Genomic DNA, 27,591 nt, shown 5'->3' with positions numbered 1-27,591 from the left:
CAGAGGCTTCTTAACATGTGCACCATAAATGTAACACACGGAGTACCCAGGCAGGAGACACTCAAAGGTTTGGTTAGAACCTGAGTTTATGTAGTATCTTAGCACAGGAACAATATGTTTTTAGACAAGTGACAAGACAAAGGAAAGGGACCTTGTGACCCTTGGGGCAACAAATCGAGGGAAGTCAGATGCATGGAAAACTAATGGTAGATGAAGGTTAGTCGGTAAAGTTGATTCCATAGATTCCTCTGGTGCCATCTCCAGGCTGATGAGGGCCTACAGGTGTCACCAGTGATCAACTTTTGTCTTTCCTGGTAGAGAGGAGAGGAGGCACCCCTTTGTAAACTGATGTCCTGCTTTTGGCAAATCGGGGGAGAGGCAGCAAGCTTTTTCCATGATTGCTGCTTCTTAACTGCCTTCAGTTCAAAATAATTCTTTTGTCAAAGAGGCATATTTGAGGGTGACATTCTGGTTTTCTTCACTTTATTCAGGCCAACGCTAGAGATGATGATGGAACGATTCCAAGTTTGGAGTCAGAGCTTACCTGGATCTCCCAACTTCAGGTCCCTGCTAGTCCAATAAAAATGCATGTGACTGTTCAAACAGCTGGTTCATCTACTATATAACGTCTACTAGGAAATCACAAAAGATTTTCCAAAAGCCTCATTGACAGTGAGATATATTATGTTTATGGAGTGTTCCTGTTATGCCAGTTAGTAACTCTCCCAAAGAGGGAAATGAGGTCAGTTGGGCACGTCTTGTTCTGAAAGCTCACACCACTTCCTTGGGTCTGCTGTCTGTGTGCAAAGAATTTCCTAAATACCTACAAACCATCTCAAGTAATTTGTTATAGAATTTCCCAGTGAATAATACTAAATTCATCTGTCTACGGTTTGGGAGTTTGCTTTTTTGTAAATCAGAACAATATTTTCCCATAACAAAGTCCTTGAAGGGATGAATGGAGAACTACAAATACCTTGATAGGTGGTCCTTGAGATGGAAAATAGTCTTTAATCCTGATTAGCCAGACGACTGTAGAATGTCTTGGCCTCCTTTCTGTGGTCCTGAAGGCCTTCAGAGAGAGGTGTGCTCTGTTAATTAAACACTCTTCATCTAAAACAAAGCTTGCCAGCACAGGGAGACTTCAGAAGAACCATAAATGTGAATTTTATTTTGCATTTAAAAAGCCATGCTTTATGCAATTGACATGTCGGAGAAAAGATTGATAGAGAGAACTTCTTAAGAACACGAGAGGGGCTGGTAATTTGCATATTAATTTATGTACCCAAAATGAAAGCAGACAGCCATAAAATGCACTTGTAATAATTATACTACCATTGAACTGTAGGCTTTTAATTAATGGAATGTTTTTATCTTGTGTTTTTCACGTTAGCCACGTTGCTATGGGTGTCAAGCTGTTCTTGAAAATCAAAGTATTGGAGATGCCTGATCCTGGGCTTTCATTGCTCTGCGGCCCACGTTGGCCTGCATCCCAGGACTGTGGCAGCTGGGGCCGGGTCTGCTGCTCTGGGCAAGCTCTGGGCATCTCTGCTTTATGCACGCTTTAAAGAAGGGCACCGGAGGTCCAGCTCAGCCACACTGGCGTGGGACAGGCATGACAAACCCTTTGGAAATGAGAAAGAAAGGATTCTTGCAACCTGTGAGCCTTTTAAAACAATCCGAAAACACAGCCTTGGGTGTGCTTCTTGAGACACTTTGGCATTATTCGTTTGCCGGCGCTCTTTTGATCTCCATCTACGTTGTAGGCATCTCAGTGTTCACGGCAGAAGCTGTGTTACACAAATGGTCGTTTTCACACTCCTCAATGCAGCAACAAGAATGCTCTTTTCTCCTCTTTTTTCTTCAAAAAGGCTGTTAAGTGGGGCCACTGGTGACTGATGTGAACGAGTGCCATTGGGTTTTGATGTTCTGGGCTGCATGCTGCTGAGCCTGGTGGTTTTTATCTGAGTTGCACTGTCCTGAACCATTATCTTCATGGAGGCAGGAGTGACTGGGCAGAGCCAAGCCAACGACAAGCAGCCGTATTTTCCAGGAGGGGCTGAGGGCACTCGAGTTCGGGTTGGAGAATGTCTGTTGATATAAAATGAGGTGCTTACAGGCACTGTTTGTGTGTCCCAGGGAATTCACAGGGAGAGTGACATCACCTGTGTGCAAGGCATTAGTGTTCGTTATAACTTTTGCTACAACTTACACGCCCAGGAATTTTTTACAACAGCTCTGCACTGAATTGATCTCTGGGTTTCAAGTAACTAAAACAATTTAAGTGGAAAAAAAAGGGGGGGAATTTATTATGAGAGCACAGTGTTACATTAATTAAACAAGGAGGCCGTAAGACTGTGGTGGCTCTAATGCTCTGTGTGGTGGCATAGTAAGCAAGCCAAAATCGATGGAGCCTGCAAATGCCTCAAGGTTACGAAACCTAAGGACAACCAATCACAAACAGCTAACTAAGTAGGCTTCAAGCTCCAGCCAATCAGTCGTTTCCTTGTTTTGCTGCTGTCTTTTCCCTACAAAAGCCTCTCCCCAGCTCCTGATGGTGGAGCCCTCCTAACAGGGTGTGGCGCTGCCTGGAATGATTTTTGCTCATATAATCTCTTAAAATTTTTAATATGCCTCAGTTTATCTTTTAACAACAAGCAGGTATGTTTTATAGAACTTAAGGTCAGGGATGGGCTGGGATTCAGAAACGATCATTATAGGAGCCAGGAATTGCACTAAAATCCCAGGGAATGTTTTTGCCCATCTCTTGGTCTCTGTTTCTCTGTGGTTTGTTCTTCATTCTTTTGGGTCCGCTGGCTCTCCCTGCTGCTCTGTCTATGGGAAGTGCGGATCCAGCCTCAAAGCATGTCCTTGGCCCCCTCGATCCCAAATTCCCAGAGAAGGGACCCTGGCCCAGCCTGGATCCACTGCCTAATTCTATAGTCCAACCAGCTGTGACCTGGGGTGGGGGATGTGTAACAAGAATGGGTGGGTGTGAGCATGTGGGAGCAGGCCAGGCTGACAAATATGACTATGGGCTGGTGGGGACAGTTGTTGACACTCACACCAGGTGCCCTTGTCTCTCTGCCTCCACCTTTTTTAGTGTGACACACTCATCGACACCATTAGGAATTTTCCTAATAAGGTGGAGGATCGTGAGAAGCAGGACTGTGATGGTGAGGTCTCGGTGACTCATAAAGACAAGGGAACTCTACACACATGACATGTTCTTCAAACGAGTCATTTACAGGGCGTTAGTGTAACCACAGTCTGGTACCCAGGTCTGACAAGCCAGGAGAGAGCAGAGAACAGTTGTGATCTCTCAGGCTGAATCCAGGTGCTTCTGAGAGCTAGATCAAAGCCCACATACCATTTCCCCTTCTACAGAAAAGAAACATTGCGTCAGAGAGCCCTTTGGAATTATACCCATCATATACTGCGTGGTCCACATAAAGACAGTCCTTATTATAGCAATAATGAAAAATTTGAGGGCAGGGCCATGGATTTTATCTATGATCCCCGCAGTCCCCTAAATTTTAGTTTCTGCTTTGCCCTATTATTTCAAGCTCTCTCCTCTCTCTTTTTCACCCAGTTTGTTGTGATGAAGTTGCATGTCCTATGGCTTTTGCACCATATTTTCGTGCAATTCTCAAAAGCCTGAAACATTTTTTTCAAGCTGTGAGATTAAAAACTGAAGAAGGGAAAAGCTGAAACTGTGAAGTTTTAATTATTGCTATTATGACATGAATTATCAGGGAATAATCAAAACATAAATTTCTGTCTAACCCAAGAAACAAGATAGAATAAGAAGTCACAATGGTGCCAGGATTCGTCAGGGAACATGGAGTTACTCTATCACCTTCGCTGTTATGAATCCCTGAGTGACATTGTCACAGAAGGTACATGGGAGTTGCCACAGAAACACACACCAAAGAGCGCTGGCTGCTCAAGTGATTTAGTTTCTGTGTACATTTCATGCCTGCTTTCTCTCTCAGGGCCCCATAGCACTTTCTGTCTCTTTAGTGTGCTGTGTAATAAAAACACGTGTACTCACGACTCATTTTCCCTAATAGATTGTAAGGTCCTTGAAGGCAGGGCATGTGCCAAATTGTACCGTTGGTGACTGTCTTATTAGGGGTTGGCTTACGTTTTAAAAAATTCTGTTTCCTCTATTCAGGTGCTGTTGGTATCTTTGAGGGAATTATACATCACCCCCTTCTCCATCTAAGTTTTGGATTGGCTGGAAAATAAGATACGGAGAGTCACGATGGGAAAACTGAAGTATCACCATCAGAGGCTAGGATGTGGGACTAGAAGGTGAAGGTTGATGTCTGTGCCCAGGTGGGTGAACACCTCCCTTTCCCTCTGTTGAGTCCTCAGACAGCCCTCCTGAGAGAAACTCAGAGTCTTCAGAGCATCTACACTCAACCAGATGGCTGTTTCTGCTGGACGAGGTGGAGGAGGAAGAGGACAGATTCCACCGTCCTCCGTCTGCACTGGAATCTTTGAGAGTTTAGCTCCACACGGTGGAGACTTGAACCAAACTAGCAGGTGAGTCCTTCTGCCTCCTCAGGGAGGGCTTAGTAGTGGGGCAGGAGGCCAGGAGTGTCTGCAGTAGGATTTCCTCATGGAAACCAGAGGTGGGAAAGACGGTGAGCCCCACAAGTATGGTAGCCAAGGCTTTGATACCCCGAATCACACCCAGCACAGATCGAGGTGCCTGGAACAGAGAGAGTTCTCAGTATATACAGCTGTCAGGATGAATGGAGAAACTTTCCAATTCCAGTCCCTGAAAGACAGCAGGTTCCTCACAAATATTTGTTGGATGAGTAAATGCTTAAATGCTTTACACAACAAGTTGACCCTGAAGAGAATTATAAGTGTTAATGGTAATAATAATAATAATAATGTTATATGATCGTGTTCTATATCCTTTGACAACTCTTAAAAATAGCAACCCACGGAGCATTGCACTCAGGACCAGGAACACAGAATTTGGTCTCCAGCATTCCATGTGACAAGATTTTTCTGGCTGTGACCAGCCAGTCTGTGAGTCCTGAGGTCTGTATGTGTGAATCATGAGGATGACCTGCCAGCCTGAGAGGGTCCCCAGGGCTTCTCATTCCCACTCCACAGAGGTGAAGGTGAAGGGTGAGGTTTGGTTAAGACAAGGAGCCCTTCCCTTGGAGACTTGGGGTGTTACATCAGTTCTCTCGTGTTCTCAGCAAGGGCCACGGGAGGGAGAGGGAACAGTTCCTTATTCAGGTCTTTGCAAAACGAATCAGAGTTGGAATGGGAGGCAAAACTGGCAATTTTTGTGTTTGTGTTTTTTCCTGTGTGAGTTTTGCGATGGCTGTTACAACAAGGTACTGTGGACTGAGTGTCTTTATGTCTTTATATCGTAAAGACATATGGTTTTTATGACATAAAGACAAAATGATGCCTTCAACTTAAAGATGTCATTAAATACTCCCTGTTTCCTAATAGAGCACAAGGTACTGGGTTTTAGGGCTTCATTTTACGGGTTTTGGGGGGTCACAATTCACCCCTCAAGAAAGGGATCCTTGGGCATGGGCTGTGTTTCATACAGTTTGATGCCTCCAGAGCCTAACACAGAACCTGGCGTCAAGTCAGTGCTCAACTCTGTTGTTGAGTGAATGTACTTTGATTTCTCAGGGGAAAACAAAAAACAAAAACAAATCTGGTGTTGGCATCTGCACTTGCTGTACACAGACCCCGGTCCCAAACTGAAACCCATGTTACATGTTGGACACGTACGTACGGGAAGAGGAGAGCAAACAAGGAAAAGGGGCGAACATGCTGGATGGGAAAGGTTTGCCCGTGCAGAACAGTGATAGTAATGGCATATGGCTTATCATTGTGGTTCTCAGCGTAATTCTCCTAACTCTGTGATCATTGCGAAAAAACAAAGAGACAAGACATGTTCCCCACCTGGGTGTTGCAGAGTCCAGACCGCCCTGGTGTGCTGAGTCGCTCAAGGCTTCAGCAGGTCTCTTTTGCTTTCTTCTTCTCCCCCTCTTCCCGGTTGGTCCAGTCCAGGCAGCTCTACAGAGTTTCTGGGCCAGCCTGTGGATATCCCAGTCTTAAAATAGCAAACTACTTATAAAGTTGAATTAATTTCCTCCCAAATAGATAAGAAGTAGGTGTGGATATGTTTAACATATTTGTGAAAATACACGGATGCCTGCATGAAAGAAGTGAGTCTTTTACTCATTTGAATTTTTTTCATTATTTATTCAAGCATGCATATCAAGAGCCAAACACAGAGTTAGGCACCATACGTCTAGAAGATTTTTCCTTCTTGTAATGTTGTACCCACTCTTCCCTTACCTGGTTTCCCTTCTGTTCAGAAGCAGGTCTGGGTAAACACTACGTCAATGCTTCTTACACCTTTCTGTGAGTGAGCTTCCCCTGCAAGCTCATTAAAAATGCAGAGATTCCTGAGATTCTGAGTCAGTGGGTGTGGTGTGGGGCCGAGGAGCCCTCCAGGAGGGTGCCCTCCAGGAGGGTCCCCTCCAGGACGAAACCCTGGAACCACACTGCTGCAGGGTTGGAAGTATAAGGGAGGTGCCGGCCAGACTTCAGCTGCGCTGGCACACTGCTGTCAACACTGAAGGGGCAGCCCACGGAAAACGTGGGTTGGATGGGACCTGTGAAGTGTGCCCTGGGGCTGGAGTGTGTGCCTGTGGGTTTGGAGAAGGGGTAGGAGGGAAGGAGAGGAGCCTGCCTCAGTTGGGAGTTACCTCCGCTCTCTGTTTCCTCTGGGAAGTCTCAGGTTCTACTGCCCAGACCATACATTCCTTTCTTAACTTTACTTGGAGCACCTCACCAGAGTTCAAGGTTCAGCTGTTTCCCTTAGTAATGGAATCTGATTTTCAGCTTGTGAAAACATAATCAAGTTGCATGGCCCTTTGACTTGGGCCTTGGAGTAGCTTCTTACCGGTTTATACTAACTTGTCAGTGATACGAGCCGAGCTGTACCTGGAATTCCCACCAAGAGTTTTTCTTTGCTGCTCTGAGAAGCAATCATTTTCACGCCCATTATTTCCAGCTTAATTTAAAATGTTTGTTGTGGAGGGAAATGGCCTTTGCTTATTATGCTGAGAGGTCTTTTGTTGAGATCTGAGGCTTCTGTGTTTACAGAACGAATATTCTAGCTCAGATGGACAGTTATTTTTATACTCTTCCTGTATTGAAAACGAAATGGGAAATAAACCCATGATAACTAATAGGGAACTGCACCACCCATGGCAACTCATTTCAGCATATAAATTTGTTTTCTTTTACCTTCGACATAAAAATCCTTTGTAAGTCTCCCTTGGTAGTATCCAAAATTGCATGTCTGAGCTTTTATGCGCCAATCACTCCTGAAAATATCCCTGCAATTTCAATGCTATCTGGAGGAGTTACTGTCCATATTCTACGTAAAGGTCTAATGGAGGAAGAGGAATAAATATTACGGCAATTATTACTATGAGCTTTTATTTTAAGCTGCAAAGCCCAAGATTTCTGTGGAGACACAACTATATCAAACTGTATTTTTTTATGGTCACATCTAAACTGGGCAATAATAGCATATCAATAAACTTCAATTACACTCAAGAAAATACTAAAAGTGAACCTCTAGTGATACTCAATAAAGTCTACAGGCACATTAGAGTTATACAGAGCAGTGATATCCATCTGGTATTTTTCGGTGACTTCTAGTCAATTACTACATTTCATCATGTGTAATCCTCTTTTATCTCCAGTTCCTGCTGGCGCGGTAATTCTCACTCTGCTACATCTGTGGCTTTACTGTGAATTTTTATCGCCCACGAGTCAGTGTGTCCCTTCCCGCCCCCGGATGTTGTTGAACTGTATCTGTTGAAGATTTAATTGCAAGGTGGTATAAAATATATATTTAGAGACACATAGGAAATATGTAAAGCGATTGGCAACATGTTAAAAAAAAATGGGCATGCCTTGAAATAAAAGATTGCATTTCTCACAAAGTATGGATTCCATCAGCGTTTTGGACCTGGGGTCTGCAGTGTTGTTCTTAGAGGGCAAAGAGTAAACAAAAGAAAACAAAGAATCAAAATGAACCCTGTCCAATGGTGATCTTTTGGAAAGAAGATTTTTGTACACATGTTTTATGTATGTGTGTGAAATATTTTTTGTGTATAAGAACATGTACATGTGTGCAAATACATGTATATGTTTTATAAAACATATTGCTTATATTTTGGAAAGTTGACTATTTTTTTAAAATAGACTTTAATTTTAGACCAGTTTTAGGCTTACTGGGAAATTGAGAGGAAGATACAGAGTTTGCAAATACCCCCGTCCTGACCTTGTATAATCTCTCCCACTGTCAACATCCCCCACCAGAGTCATATGTTTGTTACTGAAACGGAGAAGGACACTTTATTCTTCTGGGTTTTTCTGGCTGGACTAAGGTTTAAACTGACATGAGACAGATGAACAGGAGTGAAATCAGACAAAAGTTTAATAACATGAATACATGGGAGAGACCTAGAAAAACTGAAAAACTCACCAAAACGGCCGAAAAGAAATGAAACCCTCACCTCAGATACCATCTTCAGCTAAAGACAAAAGAGGATGTTGGGGGTGGTGGTTTGGGACTTCAAGAGGAGGAAAGAAATTCACATGGAGATGAAAAAGCAGATGTTTGGTAAATACATGTTTGCTTGGGCCGTGCAGAGACAATGGGACACAGAGAGGAATTTTAACGAACAGACTTGGCTGGTTTCTCCCTATCACACCTCGTTCATATTATTGTGACCTATGGTGACAGTTCCCGTCCTGGAGTATGTCCTCTCTCTATAATCCTTCAGATGGTTAGTGGGAAGCTCAAAATTTCTTCCTGTGTGTCTTTAGCTCGGAATAATCCTCATGTGAAAGAGACATTTTGGGGTGACAGGTCTGCCCCCCACATAACAACTTTACTGGCCACCTTATTACCACCCTCATCTGTAGTGCATATCAGGGTTCACTCTTGATACTGTATCTTCTGTGTGTTTGACAAATGTATAATGACATGTATTCACCATTAGACTATCTTACAGAATTGCTGTGCCCCAGGAATCCTCTGCACCCCATTTGTCCATGACTCACTTTCCGCTTGCCCAGTCTGATTCTCCTCATCCTACAATATTTGCTCTGTTGTAATATATATCCACCCCTCCTTCCTTCTCTCTCTTCCTGTTTTCCTCTCATTTTCCTCCATCTCCTCTTTCCTCCCTTTTTCCTCCTTTCTTTCCAAAACTATATATTGTACAGCGGCTACGTGCCACATTGTCTGCTAGGTGAGGAGCAAAACAGACATGGTGTCTGTCCTCATGGAGCTTAGAGTGTGTTCAGGAAGAGAGATTTTAACCAGCCTTCACCCAGTAAAAATACAGTGGCATATTTGCTGGGAATAATGAGGAAAGGATGGTGTGAGAAGTAACAAAGAGGGGACCCAAGTTAGGAATTAGGGATAGTTTTCAGGAAGTCGCACTTTAGCTGAGGTGTGAAGGAAAACTAAGAGTTTACCAGGATTGGAGTGTTCCAAGCAGAGGATGTATGTCCCCTCCTGAATCAGGAGGCTCCTTAGGGTCTTTTTTTGTTTGTTTGCTTTTAAATAGACTTTTCACTTTAGAATAGTTTTAGATTTGTCGATGGTACAGGGGTAGACTTGCAGAGATAGTACAGGGGACTGCTGTGATCCCTCATCCAGTCTCAGTAAGATACTGTTATTAGCTTAACATCACCATGATACATGCGTCCCAAATAAGGAACCGACATTGGTAGATATTATCAGTGAAACTCCAGACTTCATTTGCATTTCACCAGGCTTCTCTTAATGTCCATGTTCTGATCTGGTTTTCAGTCGAGAACGTCACATTGCATTTAGTCATCATGTCTGCTGAGCCTCCTCTGGTCTGTGACAGTTTCTGACTCTCCTTGTTTTCCAGGACCGCGGCAGTTTGAGGAGTACTAGTCCGCTATTTTGTAGACTGTCCCTCTTGTTGGCTTTGGCTGCTGTTTTACTCATGGTTAAACTAGGTTCCTTGGTACCGGGAAGGAGGACAACAGAGGCCAAGTGTCATTCTCATCAAATCAGATCAAGGGGACATTCACTTGCTCTCAACACGACTTACCATGGATGACGCCAGCCTTCCTCACCTGGCTCAGGTCGCACTTGCCAGGATTCTCCACTGTGCTTTTCCCCCTGACTTGCTATTCTCTCCTTATTGGAAGCAAGTCACCAAGTGCAGCCGACACTCAACCTCTTTGCCGGGGGAGAATCTACATAAATTATTTGAGATTCTTCTGTATGGGAGACTTGTCTCTTCTTCCCCATTTATTTAGTCAGTCATTTATATTGTTATAGATTCATGCATGTTTATTTGCTATATTGGGTTATAATCCAATACCACGTTATTGTTGCTCAAATTCTTCTAGCTTTGGCCACTGGGAACTCTTTCGGGTTGTCTTCCTTGTCCCTTTTATATACCCCATCATTTTTTTTTTTTTTTTTGGAGAACTTTCTGACTTTTTGGCATTACCAGATGTTCCAGGCTCATCCTACATAATCCCTGTCCCAGCCCTGGAATCAGCCAATTCTTTAAGAAGTCCTGGTTCCTTTTATTGGAGAATGGTGCTAGAAGCTAATAGGTGGCCCTAGGTGTGCTCATTGCTACTGGGGTGTCACTGCTTCCAGGCCCTCCCAGCTGAGAGAGCAAGAAAATGTATGTGTGTATACTAACCCATGAATATACATGTATCTATAAATATTTCTATATGTATCCATCTGTATCTAAATTAGGGTAGCATTAGTTCATGCTGATGTTCTTGAACTCAAATCCATCACTATGTGGATCGTTTTAGTCTTCTTTTGCTTTGTAATATCCCACTCTAGCAGAGAAAAATCTGGCTCTCACCACCTGCTAGATATTTACTGCATTGTTCAATTCCAGTGTCTGTCTGTCTGTCTGTCTTTCATGGTTTCAAAGTTGTTAGCCTATTCCCCCATAAGAAAGACTTTACTGGAGTACCGTGCTTGTGTGAAGCTCCTTTTGCTTTTAGTTTTGCAGCTTCTACTCATTTCCAAAATTACTTAGGCCAGCCCTTTGTTCCTACCACCTCCATAGTGAAGGTATTTCATACGTTCGTAATAAAGTTAGATTCTTTTGTTTCCATCCCATCCTGGGGTATCTTGACCCCCTAAGTCATATTTTTCCTCTTTGCTTGCACTAAGATTCACACTTTGTGCTGTAAAGTTTATGGGCCTGACAAATGCATAGCATCTTGTCTCTACCACTACTGTACCACATAGGTTAGTTATATGACCCTACAAAGTGCTCTGTGCTTCCATCAGTCAAACATTTCCCCCTCCTCAAATACCTGACAGTCGCTGATCTGTTTTCTTTCCTTAGGCGTTTTCCTTTTCCAGAACGTCGTATATATACATAGCCTTTCAGACTAGTTTTTTTTTTAATTTCGCAAAATACAATTACAATTCATGTCCTGTGAATTACTAACTTGTTCCTTTTTATCACTTAATAATATTCCATTTTATGCACGCACCACAGTTTATACATTTATATATTGAAGGACACCTTGGTTATTTCTAGTTTGGGGCAATTATGAATAAAGCTGCTACAAATAATTGCATATGTCTTAGTCAGTTCAGGCTGCCATAACAAAGTATCACAGGTAGGGTCTATCAACAACAGAAATTTATTTCTCCCAGTCTGGAGGCTGGAAGTCAGACCAGGGAGCTAGCATGGCCAGGTTCTGGTGAGGGCCCTCCTCCAGGCTCCAGATGTCACTTGTCTTGTCATCTCACATGACGGCGAGCAGAGAAGGGAAGTAAGCTCTCCTGTGACTCTTATCAGGGCGCTGATTCCCTACGTGAGGACTCTGTTCACATGATCTCACCTAATCCTGATTACCTCCCAAAGCTCCCACCTCCTAATACTATCACATTGGTGGGGAAGGATTTCAATGTATGAGTACTGAGGGGACACAAAAGAAACTGCCACACTGTCGTCCAAAGTGACTGCACCATTTTGAATTTCCATCAGGAATGAGTGAGAGTTCCTGTTGGTTCCTGTTGCCCCACATCCTCTTCAGTATTTGGTGATGTCGTTTTTTTTTTTTGATGTTAGCTATTGAATTAAATATATACAGTAGTATCCTCAAAGTTTCTAATCATTTTTATAGCCTCAGTGGCTAGTGTAGGACATGCCAATGGTAGTGAATCAATGAATAATTAAATGGAACAAGGAAATGTGATTTTAAAATTTATGTCTTCGAGTTTCCTCTGTTATTGAAGGGGGTGCATTTGGATAGGGATTACATGTGGAAAGGGATTGCGAACTCAAACGCCTTACAAAGTGAAAGAGACCAAGTGTAAGGACAGAAGGGAGTGGTGGGGACTGTGGCAGTGTGGTGACACCAAGAAAATCAGTGAACCCAGTATTGCCAGATTTTCCAAATTTTTAACTTGAGACATAAAACCATTGGAAATTCTCCAATTTGTAAATTTTAGTAATCAACTGAATTTTTTAAAACACTTTGTGGGATAGATAATATATGTTTGTAGGACAGATATGAACAGTGAACCACCAGTTTTTAACTTGTATGCTTTGTCTCTTGTGGTGTGGCATCAAGCAGTGTGTCCTTAAATGGCCTAAGATTTTAGTCATTATTTGATAATTACTTGTTACTTGAGATTATTTTGATTATCTGAGATAATCAAAGTGAGTTTGGAATGTAGGGGATAGAACTGAAGAGGAGAGGAAAATCAGTGCGAAGCTTTCAGTATTAGAAGGGAAGCTAGAAAATGTGATTTGATGCCCAGTTTACAAGCTTACGTTTGGGAACAGTATTCAGTGGTTATTACTTGAACTTTTGTTAGTGTGAGAACTCTAAGTTAGAAAGTCTCTTGGATCAATCAGTTTCATCATGGAATGTGGAGATTTCGTTTAAGCTACTGCCTTCCAGAGCTTTGAGAATCTTTCTCTCTGCAGAGCAGAGGTTCTTGGGGGAAAAGAATCAGACAGGCCATCAGGGTGGGGCCGCCAAGTCAGTGACCTGTTTCATTTACTGTCTTCCTGCACTTTTCTCCCCCTCACCTGGTGATGTATAAAATGTGAGCACATTTTATGATTTATGGGGACAGAAGAAATTACGTCACATGCAACAATTTAGTAAATATTTATGAACTTTCTGCTTCTTAATGTGAGGGTGTGAAAATAACTTGGCTCCTGATTGCACATCAGTAATCACTGTGAGCCTGGAGAAGACAAGAAACCCACAGACCCAAATAAGTTCTCTGCTTCTGCACAGAAATTTTCCTGTTGAATTCTCTCTCCTTTTTGACATGCTGACTCCCTTCCGTTTCATCACTGTTCTAAGAAACCCTGAAGCTGTGTTTCAGCAGAACCGATGTGTTCTCTAATCAGAGACAACGTGATCCATGGTGAAATGATTTCTGCGCCCTGCCTGGAATGGACAACGAGCAGGAAAAATACCCCCTCTCTAATTTTAATTAGAATTAGAAGACTCCCCAGGCCCTGCTCAGTTAGTGAGAGTGCCCTGCAGGGGCCACGTTCTGACCCTCCCACAGGCTGGTTAATTTTTCTTAGTTCAGTAGCCATAGCTTGTGCTTCCAGCTCTGCACAGTCATCTGGAGAACGTGTCCCCTTAATCATTAAGGAAACAGAATGTCTGAGCACGAATGCATCCCTACTTCTGCAAAACAACTTGAAGTGCAAGAAGATCTGTTGATGCCTGTGGTCAGTGCCATTATCTTGTCAGCCAAAGAAGGGAACATTATGTGGAAAAAATCCCACCTGTTAACTGTGTGATAATGGCCTTTGACCTTTCAGAGCCTCAGCCTTCCTATCAGGAAAGTCAGGATTTAGTGACATCATGTGTGTGAAAACTCTCAGCACGCAAAGAGGGATACAAATCCAGAACGGGACAGTCACTTAGGACTCCTCTCCGTGGAAAATAATCTCTGTTCATGGCAATAGCTTTAAATGGAAAATCTGCATTGTTTATTTCAAGAAATAGTATTTTGATCTCATTCCAGCTCAATGCCATAAACAAGTGGAGATACTCAAAATCTCACTATGAACAGAAGTCTATGCTTATCTACTAATTCTCCACCCAAGGGTTGTTCAGACCCAAGGCCCCACAGCAACTGCAGTGCAGCCCTCGTTCTGGTGTGGTGGGAGGGGTTGCACGGGAGTGGGCGTGTTTGGACTCTCCCAACCTGCCCAACCCCAACGAGAAGGCTGCGCCTTCCTACACTGTATCTGCTGCAAGTGTTATTTGCATCCTATTTTGTTTAAAGAAAGAGTTTTGTTATTTTGAAAATTGTTCCTAGAAACCACAGTTCTGGACCATACATGGAAATGCAATGACCGACATCCAGACTGTGAGAAACTTTACAGGATAAATGATCTGGTGTTTTTCACAAATATATTCCAAGGGGGAATGCCCATACATCCTGCCTTCTCTCCATTAATTCTTTTCTCTCTCTCCTTGAAACATTGGTTATTTCCTCTCAAACAGATCCTCACTATCAGCATCCAGGCATCTTACTAGTTTTCCCATTTCTCCTGGCCTGACAGAGACCACCAATGGCCTCCTTTCTTTGCAACCAACCCTTGGAAAGTGTTGTCTATAACTGCCTCCAATCTCCCTCCTCCCATTCTCTCTAGAAAAGAGTCCAAACAGATTTTTTACCTCCATTGAAATTGATCTAATGAATGTTACCAGTGGTCTTGGTGACATTACTGAATCCAGCTGTCCGTCTCTGGCCTCATCGTAGTTGACCTATTTGTGGATCGATCACTGTTTTCACCTGAACGTGGCTAGCAGGACATGTTCTCGCCTGATTTCCCCCCTATTATTCTGTTTCCTTATCCTTTAAAGTTTTCTGAGCATTAAGTCTTCTTTAAGCATTCTGGTATTATTCTGGTTAAAGAAAAAAATTATTCAGACTCTTGTTAAAGTCAGTAAGGCAGACTTAATTCAGGGGGACTACTGCAGTGGAGTTTGCAGGAGGGGAGAGAGAGAGATTGTGCTCAACTCTGAATACAACAAGGAAAATTGGGAATTTATAGTCGAAGGGGAGAGTGGGAGTCAGCGGATGGAAAATTACTAAAAGGAAACATCAAAGCTAGGGGAATTCATGCTAGATTAACTCAATATAATTCTTCCTGAAAGCATGCCAGGGTGATAAGATACTGTTTTAGTTTAGACTGGGTGGCTGATAAACAACAGAAATGTATTTCTTACGGTTCTCGGGAGCTGGAAGTTGAAGATCAGGGTGCTGGCTGGTTAGGTTTTGGGGAGAGTGCACTTCTGGGTTGTGGGCTGCCGACTTCTCCTTGTATCCTCACATGCTGGAGAGAACAGAGGGAGAGAGGAAGCAAGCTCTCATGACCCTTATAAGGGAAGCAATTGCACTCATGAGGGTTTCACCCCTATGTCTTAGTTACGTACCACCACGTTAGGGGTTAGATTTCAACATATGTGCTTTTGGGGAGGGAGGGTCATTATTCCATAAAGATATCAAGGGTGGGAGATTTTCACTAAACCGACTTAACAGAATTCTTGCTGAAACTGATCTAAATGGGCCAAGAACAGAGCCCAAGACTCATCCTTGAGGGCTCAGCAGAACCTGACCAGTTAGGTCACAGAAAGAATCTCTGTCCTGCTCTCTTTTGCACCTACTACGATTTGATTTTCCAGCAAACTTTATTTTTGACCCTTACTTTCAAAGTAAATCCAGAATTTGACTACTTTTCACCACCCTGGCCACTCCTCTGTTCCAAGCCACCGTTCCACTTGATTTTTGCAATAACCTCCTGCTTCTGCCTTTGCTTTCCTTCATTGGATTTGCAACACTGCAGCCAGAGTGACCTTGCCCAAGTCAGAGGGCATCTCTCCTCTGATTAGGACCCTCCAATGGCTCCCAACTCACTCAGTACAAAAGCCAAGGTCATCACTCACCCACGTGGTCCTTCATGACCTGGCCCCCATCACTTCCCTGCCTTTAACTTCCACTGCCCTCTGTCTTTTCCGCTGACCTCCTTGCTGGACTGTAAATACCCACAGGCCATCTTTATTATCTTTATTGATTTTCTACTTTCACTTGAATGTAAATTCCATGACATTATTGTCTGTGTCATACTTTGCAGAATCCCTGCTTCCACGACAGTGCCCCACACAGAGTAAGCAGGCATTGACTGTTTTTTGAATAAATAAATGAGTTAAGTTTTGCAAAGCTTTGGAAAATATGCTTAAAGGTGCATGCTAACAATTTTAAGGTAACCATTTAAAGAATAAGCAATAGATATAATTTCCAAGCATTTAAAGGAGAAAAATAGAATAGAGAAAATTTTACCGGTAAGAGACAAGGGAAAGAAAAAAGTAAAAAGGGTGCACATTAAACAGAAAACCAAAACAGGATAGCAGAAAGTGAAAACACGTCAAGAATCATAATCTATGCGAATGACACAGACTCAGAACTGAATTTAAAAATCCAGTTATGAGCTGTTTACAAGAGGCAAATGTAAAACCAAATGGTGCAGAAAGTTTGAAAATAAAGGGAAGGAAAATTATATGCCAGGCAAATGTTAATAAAAAGAAAACAGGAGTAACAATGTTAAAATGACAAAATATAACTCAAGGGTAAAAGCATTGAGAAAGAAAAAGAAAAGATGCATTATATTAAAAAAAACACCTATCAAGAAGATAGAAGAATCATGAAGCAATTTACAATTTTTTGAAATACAAATAAAGCAAGAGAATAAATTGAAAATCTACATTCGTAGAGAGAGATTTTAACACCCCTTTTTCAGGAAATGGCAGATAAAGTGAACAAAAAAATGAGGGCACAGAGTACTTAAATATCCCCATTATAGGTTTTCTTGAGTACTAGGTAAAAATTGTGCTTCAAATATATATCTAGTGAATCGTGAGGATTTGAAAAACAAGGAGACACAATTGGGCATGATAAAAATAATCGTATGTTGTATATACACCATCTAAACGTAAAGAATCAATTGAGAATCCAAGTTCTAGTCTTTCAGTACACCTGGATCTAGGGACGGAACAGGGGTTCTCGAAGTGAGAGCCTTGAATCAGCAGCAGCTGTGTCCTGTAGGAATCTGTGAGAAATGCAGATCCCTGGGCCCCAGCCCCAGCCCCTCTAGGTCAGCAGCTCTGAAGATGGTCCCAAACTTAACACACCCTCAGGGGGCCTCTGATGCCAGCTCAAGTGTGAGACTCACTGGCACACACCTAACCTCAGGAGGCTGCCTGCCTGCCTTGGTTTGGATGTCCTCAAGGCAATAGAAAAAATACATGTTACACATTGTTCACGTTTCTATCCCATTAGTTAGCCCAGTGACGGTCTCTTTCATAGTAAAGCTCTCGTCTGGAACTCTAGGTCTTAGATCATTCTGACAGTTTCCTGGGCTTTGTTCTCTCCTCCTTTACACCCACCTATCATGATTGAGTGGACCCTAGGGATTGATTTATTCATCAATTTTGGTGGTGGTTCTTGGTGAGTTTACAGTTTTCATCAACCACTGTAGAAAGGTATTTAAGCACTCAAGTGTGTAGACACTGTTATGGGCTGGAGAGTTTGAAAGGTAGAATTGGCTTACTCTGTTAAAAACCTAGATCCACAATCTAATAAAATGTGGAACAGAAAGTTTCCTTTAGAAATAACCGTAGTATTTGAGCATGGACCGTAAGCAGGCAGACCTCATTTTATTACGCTTCATTGCACTTTGAAGATAACTGTGCTTTTTACGAATTGGAGGTTTGTGGTGGTCCTGTGTCAAGCGAGTCTATTGGCGCCATTTTTCAAACAGCGTTTGCTCACTTCATGTTCCTGTGTCACATTTTGGTAATTTCCTGCAATATTTCAGACTTTTTCATTATTATTATATTTGTTATGGTGATCTGTGATCAGTGATCTTTGATGTCACTGCTGTGACTCACTGAAGGCTCAGATTATGCTAGCATTTTTTAGCAATAAAGTATTTTTTAGTTAAAGTATGTACATTTTTTAGACATAATGCTATTGTACACTTAGTAGACTACAGTACAGTGTAAAAAAAACATGACTTTTACATGCACTGGGAAACAAAAAAGTTCCTGTAACTTGCTTTATTGTGATATTTATTGCAGTGGTCTGGAACCAAACCTGCGTGATCTCTGACATACACCTGTATAAATTTGGAGGATAAGTATAGGTTGACTTAAGCTGTGGGCCTGATATGATTTTGGGCTTGAAAACAAAGATATAGCTCAGGGTTTGAGGTAGGCAGTCATGAAGCTGAACACTAGCCAAGCCACTTACTAGCTGTGTTACCATAGACTTGGTACTTACTCATTTTCAAATTCAGTTTTCTCCTCTAAAAGGCAGGGATAATTCTATCCATTTTACAGGTTTGTTGCAAGAAATAAGTGGGAGTACATATCTCAAGAAACTAGCAGCGTCTTAGGTACAGAGTAGGTGCTATTGCAAGTCTGTTTCTTTCCGCCTCAGTGGAGAGAAGTAAGACTTTCACTAGACAGTGAGCATGGGCTCCCACCACCTTGCCTGCTTTTTCAGACTGTGATAGTATTGTTTACAAGGGAAAATGTGGGTAGAAATGAAACAATCTTTGTGAATTGATTTTATTGGAACCTAGCTAGCCTGAGAACTGTTTTCAATGTTCTTAAAGTTGTGAACCACGCTCTTTAACTCAGTTATGTAGACGGGTGAGAAATAAAATCCCTCCCCTCTTCTCTTCTCCCTGCTGGGCCCCCCTCCCCTCCCTTGCATCACAGCACACACTGCAGGCACTTGGGATCTGTGCTATCGTGTCTGAAAAATGGGAGCCAGACCCTGCATCTTGCACTACTCTGTGGTGTGACTCTGGATGAGACCCTTAAGCATTCCTTAAAAATGAAGAGTTTATTCTAGATAATCTCTTAGGTCCCATCTCACTCTAATATTTTCCGATTCTGTGTCTAAATCAATCCCATGCTTAAAAACCATTCCTTGACCATGGAAAATTAATATGCTTCTTAGCTTTGCTCCTCAAAGTGTGGTCCATGGACCAGCCACATCTCCATCGCCTGGGAGCTAGTTAGAGGCGCAGAACCTCAGGCCTCACCCAGGTCTCCTGAATCAGAATTTTAACAGGATCCCCAGGTGAGATACATCCCATTAAAGTTTGAGAAGCACTGCTTTAGAGAACCACAGCTCACTTTTATTTGTTCATATGAAATTCACTGCCTTCATCTGCAAAGTATGTCTCCAGAAACCACATCAATCCCAGAAAATTTCTATGAGGAGGCTCACATTTTGGCCATTTTTATAAAGGGAAACTGAGTCAGAAAAAAGAGGGCTTGGCTAGGGACTGGGGATGATGACCGTCACGGGGACTGTGACCATAACCATGTGCACACAGTTTCCTGGCCTGCTGTATGTGATGCTGGGGTTCCTACTGGAGCCACAGCTGTCTTTTGATACCTGAGCTAGTTAAACAATCAAAATACGGGTGCCATTTGCACAGATGGTGACCTTTGGAAGCTGTCAAGTTTTCTTTGACAAGAAAGAGACTGATTTGTTCACTGGTATTTTTAAGCCTTGATTAATGTCATTCTATTTATTTTGGCCACCCCCAACTTTTAATTACAAAATTTATGCAGTTTGGAACAAGACTGTTGGCCCCCACCTGTGCCAGGTTTAACTGAGCACATTCCTTCCTGGTTTCCTGTTGTGGTGTGGCTTCAAAGTCAAAAACAAGCTGCCTTGCTCCCGACTCTTGATCCTCCCTTCTGTAGTTCACAGCCATGATTTTTTGAGCACAAATGCTGATTGCTGGTGCTGTGGCACCTGCCTATGCACCCCCTTTCAAATGGGCTTCTGAGGGGGCAACTTCACTTGGCTGCCAGGGGCTTGGGTGAACCTGAACCGCCCCCAGGTCATTGGTTCTGAATTTCTGTTTTTACCGGAATGCGAATCCTCCCTTTGTAAAGGGAATTTCATGGGGACGATAATAGTGTGTCCACCTAACTCACCAAGAAATGCAGGGGGAAAATGGCAGCTTGTGCAAATCTGATGAGCAGGTGGGAAATGGGGAACAGGTGTTGCTTTCTCTTAAAGTCCTCCTCATTCTTCACGTTCTGTATGGTTTTGCAAGTTGCCTTTTCATCATTTGGAGACTCTTTTAACTCACGGTTTTAAAAAGAAAGTGTCCATGTCTTATCTTGCTTCTACCCCTGATTCGTAAGGAAACCAGAACAAGCTCTTGGGTAGAAGACATGGAAAGTAATTCTTGGACAAAGTCCCTTTCAAATGCTTCTGAAGCCAGATGGTTTTTGGTGATACATTTCCTACACATGGTTATTTCAGATATCTTTCTGTCTCACCTGTTTCCCCCCCACTTACCATTTTTGGTTTTATTCAAAATTACCATATTTTAGACTTCAGTTTCCTCAGATATTAAAAAAAAAAGATAAATGGAGGCCAACCCTATAATCTTTATTGTATAGATCATTTAGATTTTCCATTCTTAAATCTTCTAAATAAAATTCCAACATGCTTTTTAACACCTTGTCTCTGGTGAAAATTAAAATGTTGCTTAAAATCACACCATGGCAATTTTGTGCTGAATCTGAAACTTTCACACTGCTTGATGCTGTTATAGATCATTCATATTGAGTAAGTGTCAAAAATGACTAGGATTTAGTAGCTTGGGGGATAAAATGCTTTTTTAAAAACTCTTATCCAAAGAGTTCTGATACAGTTTGAAGATCTTTAGAGATGAGTTTATTCTGTGATGATGAAAACGTTCTGTATTTGTGCTGTATGGCGGCTACCAGCTTCATGTGGTCACTGAGCACTTGAAATGTGGCTAGTGCAACTGAGAAACTAAATTTTAAATTTTATTTTATTTTAATTAAGTGTAAATAGCCACATGTGGCTAGTGGCTACAATATTAGTTTAGACCAGAGGTTGATAAATTATGGTCCATGAGCCAAATCCAGCCTGCTGCCTATTTTCATAAAGAAAACAGGGATATGGAATATGACTACACCCATTTGTAAAATTTTAGAAAAAGAATGAAAAGTGAAGAGTAAAAGTCCTTTTTCATGCATCGATAAGCATGTGTGTTACAGAGCAAATAATATCATTCCATATGTAGTGTCCTACAAATTTCAACTTACCTCTTTGTAACACTTTATCTTAACATTTTAAAGACCTCAAACATTAATCTATGCCACGGCCAAGGTAAAATCTCACTTCAATGATCATTTCCTTTTTTAATTATCTTACTCTCTAAGCAAGTTTTGTAATATTTGTGTACAAGTGTAGACATGGGAGTGTCAAGCATTTAGCTATGTTTGAAGTCTCAAACAAAGTTCTATGCAGATACATATGTGCACTCCAAATTTCAAGGATAAGAGTTTTGATAATATTTCTTATTAGTAAGAGTTAAATGTGAGAGAAAATTTATTTTGATTTTTAATTAGAAAAAATTTTTTAAAATTTATTTGGCCCTATGTTTATTACAGTAGCTGAGATGTGGAAACAATATGTGTTCATCAGGAGATGAATGGATAAAGATACACACACACGTGCACACACACACACAATGGAATACTACTCAGCCATGAAAAGATGAAATCTTGTCATTTGTAACAACATGGGTGGACCTTGAGGGTATTATGCTAAGTTAAATAAAGCAGTTGGAGAAAGAGAAAAATTAAACTTACTATGTACTCCTGTATCTAGGAACAAGCAAAATAAGAAAATGGACATGTATGAGGAGAGATTTTATTTAAATCTTAGAAAAAAAAAAATCACACAGGCTTATTTTCCAAATACTGGGAACTGGGTGTACTGTATAAGAAAGACATTGATTCAACCAAATTCTTTGGGCACAAACTCAGTGACAGCTAACAGGGCTATAATATAAAGGGAAGATATGGTAGTAACTGGCTTATGGGCTCTCTGGGTATCTAGTCATATACGTGTAAAAAGGTAAAATGCAAGACAATATGGAATTAGAACTCATTCAAGTAACGTAGTAAATGTCAAGGAACATATCTTGTTGTTGCTAATTTTAACCTGTGCGATGGTGTACAAACCTCAGCCAGGCACCTTGATGTGAAGCTCAAGAACAAGAAGCGAGTCCTGCCTTCTAGGAGTCAGCATCCATTTGGTCCATGGGCAACACGGAAGAGCTGGTGAGCACAGTGGAGGATGATGTAAAAGGGAAAGGGAAGCAGTGTGAAAGGACGAATGGCAGAAACGCAGGGAGGAGGGTCAAACAAAATGATAGTTATAAATATAGAGATCACACACTGGTGGAAATACTGCATATTTCCGTTTTTCCCCATAGCCATCCTTTGCCAAGAATGCACAATATTGATTTAAACTATATTGGAAGTTTTATGAAAAGCAACATATTGGGGAGAGGCTAAAGAACTTAATTATGTCCAAGTTAGAGAGAGAGGAAAACTTGGAGGAGGTAATTAGCAGCCTATATATACTTAATGAGCTGTTTTAAAGGGTACTGATGACAATTAGCCTGGTACTTATCCTGTGCCAGAAGGAAGTCATTTCAGCTAACACCAGAGTTGGTTTGTGCAGATTGCTATAAATAACACTTTTCCTTGGGTGGAAAATGACTCAGCAATGTCCTTCTGCAACCCTACTGTGTCATTAAGAGGTTGTGAAGGAAACATATTCCAGGCTCCCTGGGGACAAGGTGAGCAGGTAATGATGGAAGAGAGATATGGGCTGGCAATGTGAAGACAGCAGTCTCCTGTGTTTTTGCCTTGGGTGGCACTGTGTGCTTTCGGGAAAGAACCAGAGAGCCTTGTTCGAAGACTTAGACCCTGGTCATGTGACCCTAAGCAAGCTACACAACCTTTCTGTAGGTCAGTTTCCTCTCATTTCTCTGCGCCACACACCTCGCATTCAATAAGAAGAATGATAACAAAGAATGATTTCAGGGTGGGTATAGCTCGGTGGTAGAGCACATGCTTAGCATGCACAAGGTCCTGGGTTCGATCCTCAGTACCTCCATTAAAAAAATTTTTTTTTTAAAGAGAATGCTTTGGAAGTATAATTTACAAAAATATTGACTCACTATGTTGTACACCTGAAACTAATATAATACTGTAAATCAACTATATTATAGTAAAAAAAAATTAAAAAAGAGTGCTTTGAAAAAGTAAAAATATCAACAGCAAACCTATTCATAGTTAAGAAATCACCATCACCCTAGAGTCAGGTCCAAAGGTGAAGGTCAGATTGCTGCCTAGGAGCAGGGCTTCTACGTGATGGGTTAGGGTGCACGTTTGGCTTTCTCTGGTTGGCACTAAGCAGGAAGTGAGGTCAACAATCAGGGAAGCTCTCACTTATTAATGAAGACCTGACTGTTTGGGGCAGACGGCTACAGAAGTGATTGTTTAACTTCCTGTATTGTTACTAGGGATGATAATCTGGCTGCTGCAAGTCCGACTGACCGCAGTCTGGCTTCCCAGGCTGTTTATTGTAGACAAGGGGTTGGCTTCCTGGGCAGGCTACTGCAGGTTGTAAGTCAGAGTTGTCTTTTATAGATGGTCTGGCCACTGTTCATTTTATATTCAGTCTCTCATACTTGAGACCAAACACTGACAAATATCTTCATTTAAGTCTGTGTTTTGTTATAACTTGTGTGATCTTAAGCAAGTCAGTCAGCTTCTCAGGTATAAATAGGGTCACATTACCTGCTCCGTCATAGCTCACAGGGGGTCATGGGGGTCAAATGAGATGAACGAGTACCCATTATGGCAGCCTGTTCTCTAGGGTATTGAATAAATTCCAGTGACAACAGTGATAAAGACTAGTATGCAGTAACAGCTGTCCTCACTTTTCCCTTCCCTGCTCTAAGATATACAAAACCATATTGTTATTGGTTGAAAAGGTTAATATTAATTTAGCACCTCTGGCACTCATTAAATTTTGAACTGTTTTCTTTATGAAGTCTCCTCATTACTAAGTATTTAAGACAAAATGCACTATCTCTTAAACCCTCATATTATTAAACACTTTTGGGATAAACAGACTCATCTGAGAATTTGATGAAAGTTATATGTAGATCCTCTTCCAGAAAAATACACATTTGCACACATACTCAATTTTATACAAAATTTCAAGGGGTTCATGCAGGAGGAATCCATTTATTGAGACTTTCTGAGGCAGAGGTTCTTAGGCTGGGTTGCACATTAAAAACCTCTAGGTAGTCTTAAAAATGATAGGAATTTTTAAGCAGGCTGACTCCAAGCCAATTAAATTAGAATAACTGAGACCCAGACATCAGTCTTTCGAACACTCCTCAGGTTTAAACTGTTGGTCTAAGGCAGTGGTTCTGAAGCTCTAACGAACAGCATAATAACTTGGAGAGCTTGTTAAACCCAGACTGCCCATCCCCATCCCCAGAGTTTCTGATTCGGTGGGTCTGGGGTGGGAAGTGGACATTTGCAGACTGAAAAAGCTCCTCAGGTGATGCTGATACTAATCCCCCGTGAGATTCACAGCCCTGGAGGAGGGAAACCGGGGCCCAACCTGAGACCTGATATTCGAGTAGCTCAGAGGTCAAGTTAATGCAGCAACACACTCTTCTTAACCGCTGGGGCCCATGGCAGCATGTGGCGCAAATGCTTTGAGTGAGTGATCACCAGGTGTTTGTGTTTCTCTAGGGTTCACAGCCCAGAGAGGAATCAGAAGATAGAAAACATCTCCAGAGCTCAGTCCTAACAGTGGGTTTGCTAGTCCTATGCCTCCCCCAAGTCCTTCCATCCTGCATGGCCTGTTGTCTCTCAGGCTGCAGGGAGGGTACCCAGAACTGAACCCTCCTGGGGAACTAGAAATAGAACTAAGGACAGAATCTTCTCCCAGCCCAGAATTCTCTCCACAAAGGCAGTAGAGAAGGAAACCAGTTTTATTGTTGAGTAAGCATTAAACCAGATCATGATGCACTTCACAGGCAACCTGCTAAGAGACCGCAAAGACAGAAAACCATCTCACCTGTCACACAGCCGAGCAGATACAGCACAGTACTTCCCTCAGGGAATTTGATACGCTTCTGAAGGTAAGATTGAGACTCCCAAAGGGCATACTCACAAAAGTATGCCATCACTTTCCTTAAAAGAGGTGGCATCCGTGAGCTCTAGGGGTAATGTTTTGCTAACCAGAGAGCCACCCACCAGAGCCCCTATGCTCCTGCCCTCCCAAAGGTGGTGCATGTTTGGTTCTCCAGGAAAGTGGTAAACAAATATTTAAAGTATGCTGGCTTGGGGACTTCCAAATTATGTTTATTCCAGCTTCCTCACCTGTCTCAGTCTGGCCTCTGTCTTTAATGACCGCACCCCACCACCGCCCACCAACACAGCACACTTCTTCCTCCGAACAATTGTCTTCTTCTTGAGTTGACTGAAATTCTGTGTTTTTCATCTGAACTTTACTACACTTATAACAGTAATGTCTTGAAGACTAACAAAATCAAAGTGGTTGATTAAAATATGACACGTGGCAACATTCCCCCAAATTACTCTTTGTATTCCTTTAGCCAAAATCTCTCTTTCTATGCTTTTGTTAACCTCTTGGTCATCTGGTTTGGTTCAAATTCCCATCCCAGTGGGGCAGGCTGAGGCTTGCCCCATGTGTTCTTAGCTCTATGCCTCTTTTGTATATTAAAAATATGTAGGGTTGTTGTCTTGCTACTTGACAGGAACAGGGGCAGAACCATCAGGGTAGCGTAAAATGGGAAAAAGGAGAAGTGGGTTTTTTTTACTTTGCCCAGGGATAAGAAAAGCAACAGAAGAGTGACTAAGAATTATGAATGCTCACAGTACTTTATATGCGTGGCCTCATTTAATTCTCACTGTAGCCCTACGAAGGGAAGACAGTTATCCAGGGTTTACAGATGAGGAAGCAGAGGATTAGAAGGGTTAATGCCCCACAAGGCCTGGGGTATGCAGAGCACCCTGGAGATAGAGGCAGTGCCTTGTTTAAATTTCTCCATCCCCGGAGCTTGGAGCAGAGTCCAGAACAGTGCTGTCCAATAGAAATATAATATGATCCATATCTGTAATCAAAAAAATTTTAGTGCCACAGTAAAAAAGTAAAAGGAAGCATGTAGAATTCATTTCAATAATATATTTTATTTAACCCAATGTATCAAAATTATCATTTTAACATATAATCAATACAAAATTATAAATGAGATGCTTTGCATTCTTTATCATACTAAGTCTTTAAAATCTGGTATGTATTTTACACTTGGAGCACATCTCAATTTGGATCAGCCACAGTCCAAAGCACCCAACAGCCATATGTGGCTGGTGGCTACCATGTTGGATAGCATATTACACACCATATTACAGTGCAGGTCTGGAATTCAGAGACAGTAAGGCTCACCAAATGTTCCATGCACTCCACTGAATTTCCCAGCCTGTCTTGCAGCTGGGAGAGTGCATAATTAGTTCTAGTCAATGGGCTGTAAGCAGTAGTTAACATGTGCCATTTTGGGGTCAAAGCATTTAACTGTCAGTGAGAGCCTCCCCATGATAGATTTTCCTTTTGTGGTGGCGGCTGAGGAAGCCCTGTGTGATGTTAGTGGAGGCAGCCTGGGTCTCTAAGCTGCTGCGTGATGAGCAGCTGCCCTAGAGATATACTTTGACCTTGCAAGGGGGAGAAATAAACTTCGGTTGTGTTAAGACACAAAAGATTTTGGAGTTGTTTTTTTTGACAGCAGAGCCTAGCCCTACCTGACTTATGAAGTGATCACAGATTCTGGTGAATGAATGAGTGAGTGAAAAGATGTAAAGAGAGAAGAAGAGCCATATTCTTCCAGGGACCAGGAGAACAGGGGGAGTTTGGACCAACCAGCTAACACAATCCCAACCCAGAAGTATTGCTGTGATTACAGACCATGCTAGGCCTGGTCCCGCCCACTTTGTGAGAAGTAATGAAGCAGTCTGAGACCAGGTGATAAGCACCAGGGCCCTGGCCCGCTTCCACTGATGATTTCACTTGAGGAAAGTTGGTGTCTTGACATCTCCTTTTCTTGTAACAACATTTACTCTTGTCTTTCTATTATCTTGTTTGCTGGGCTGCACTAGGTAAACTGTAAAAAGAGGGCTGTATTAGAAAATCCACAAAGTAAAGAAAACGTTGTGGGCAAGAACTTATCCGCTGGTGGGCAAGAGAATTCTCCGTTTTTGGTAGAGGAAACTAAAGAAAAATCTTATTTCATCCAGTAAATTGTAAACCACAATCCAATAAGGCACAATGGCTGGATTAGGTGCTAGGGGTTTAAGACCTAAATAGTTTTGCAATTAAAATCTGACTCTCTTTCAGTTTTCAACATCTCTTGGAGAAGTTGTAGAAATTTGCTGAATCCGTTGCATCCGTTTATTCCCGAAAGCATCATACTTAACTTACGAGGCTGTCAGCATAACTATTCGTAACTCATCCAAGAGACCTTCAACTCACGA

General features: G+C 42.0%; 1 long non-coding RNA gene across 1 annotated transcript in view; it reads left to right on the top strand.

The window, feature by feature from the left end:
* LOC135322726 (uncharacterized) overlaps positions 1 to 25,289 on the top strand; it is a 67,049-nt gene extending 41,760 nt beyond the window's left edge. The window contains exons 2-3 of the long non-coding RNA XR_010383497.1: positions 4,178 to 4,551; positions 25,080 to 25,289. This is a non-coding gene — a long non-coding RNA (uncharacterized LOC135322726). The remainder of the gene's footprint in view (positions 1 to 4,177; positions 4,552 to 25,079) is intronic.
* Positions 25,290 to 27,591: the final 2,302 nt, after the last annotated feature.

Source organism: Camelus dromedarius, chromosome 13 (genome assembly GCF_036321535.1).
Source record: "Camelus dromedarius isolate mCamDro1 chromosome 13, mCamDro1.pat, whole genome shotgun sequence".
Lineage (NCBI taxonomy): Eukaryota > Metazoa > Chordata > Mammalia > Artiodactyla > Camelidae > Camelus > Camelus dromedarius.
This window is presented reverse-complemented; position numbering and strand designations above follow the sequence as displayed.